Raw genomic sequence first — 1,790 nt, 5'->3', positions numbered from 1 at the left:
TAAGAGTGACCAGTGTTAAAGGTGTCTCTCAGGTTTGAAGGCACCAGGATGGAGGGAGGTATTCCTAGGGGATAGTGAACTCAGGAAGAAAAGAAATCAGTTTAATGGGCAGTGAATTGTGAAGTAATTCAGACACGACACATTTGAATATCCCATTTGAGATGACCTGTAGGTGGCTGAATGTATACATGGATGTACTGTTTCCTTTACAAGAAAGATATGAGTTGGAAACATGGATGCCATTAAATATCAGAATACAAATGCAAATTTAATTCATGGAAAAAAGATGAAATAATACAAAGAGAGTGTAGAGTGAGAAAATAAATTGAATGAAATGTCACCCCGATGGTAGAAAATTTGTGCTTTACCTCTATTATGTGGTGACATCTCAGGAACATGACATCACCATAATGGCATTTTTCTTCTTTATAAAAACCCCAATGCACCAAGTCTGATTTTCCTTACACGACACACATGGATAATCCAGAGCTGGAAAACCCAGAGCATTATTGTAGCGAATCTTGTCCATTCACAAGGAGGCACAATCATCGTTTAAATTATAAATATTTTTGTTTGTAAATCATTTAAAAAGATGGTGGGGTTGATGCCAATGTCAGTTGGAAAGAAGATGGGATAAATGATCTAAAATAGGGTGTGTCAACTTGAAATCAAGTCCTTTCCTTTTCCTATGAACGTGCGCACTTACACAGCGATTTGTTACAGTGGAAATCAGTGGCTATTAGATCAGGGTTAAAGTCCCAGCTCCACGAGTTACGCCCACTCCTCCATAAGAGCAGCTAAGTGGCCCCAAGGACACACAGGAATAGCTCAATACACTATCTGTAGAAGTGAAAGCTTAAAGTAAGCTTCCAGGTTTTGTTTCTGCCACAAATAAGTGAGTTACCTTTTGAGCCCAGTACTTTGTCCAGACTCCTCCAGAAGAAGAGTTTGCAGATGATCTCTGAGGTTTCCATCTTTCTCAACATTCAGGGACCCCAATCACCTGCAAGAGGAAGTCAGCACAGACTTCCCTGGGAAGTCTTATGGCCTTAATCAAACCTTACCTTCATTCACCCCTCCCTCGGAGGCTGGTAGCATTCTCAATCAAGATATGTCGTCACTCAAAGACTACGTAGATCAAGGTGCATGTATTAAATTTTTCTTCCAAAATCCCAGTAAATACGACTTTTATTATGCCTAACTATTGCCTGGGAATCTATGATTGCCATCTCTGGTTGACTGGGAGGTCATTTCCCCCCAGCTCTACCCAGAGAACTAAGGCTGGCTACTCGTAACTTAATATACCATTTCCAAAACCTGACTTTTACGTTTCATTATCATTTTTATTTTTGGTTCTAATTTACGGGGAAAACTAACTCCAGAGATATTAATGTTAAAATAACTGCATTTTCATTGAAACCGTTGTTTGATCGGTGGATGGTTAATACATATAGTTTTGTTTTGTTTTGTTTTAATCTGGAATTGAAAGGTTTCCTGTAACAGAGCTAATATAACTTTACTCCCCAGGGTTCTCCTGATTACCTCCAACTCAGAACTAGCCTAGCATTTGCTCACTTGTTTGCTCATTCCCTTTTGCCCTTCAACTCCATTTGATAGATGGTTCCCAGGACGTAGTGGAGACTTCTGGCTGGAGAGGCTGGAAAATGTAACTGAATTTCCTTCAATCTCGGATCCACTTTCTCCCGTGCCTGAGCCTGGGCTGCAGCCTTGTTATTGTCACGTGGCCGCGGGGTCCACAGCGGTCGGGGAGCCAATGGGCGCGCCGGCCT

This window comes from Fukomys damarensis, unplaced genomic scaffold (assembly GCF_012274545.1).
Source record: "Fukomys damarensis isolate Sample0158 unplaced genomic scaffold, DMR_v1.0_HiC HiC_scaffold_15, whole genome shotgun sequence".
NCBI lineage: Eukaryota > Metazoa > Chordata > Mammalia > Rodentia > Bathyergidae > Fukomys > Fukomys damarensis.
The sequence above is the reverse complement of the archived record's forward strand: the minus strand, read 5'-3'. Positions refer to the sequence as shown.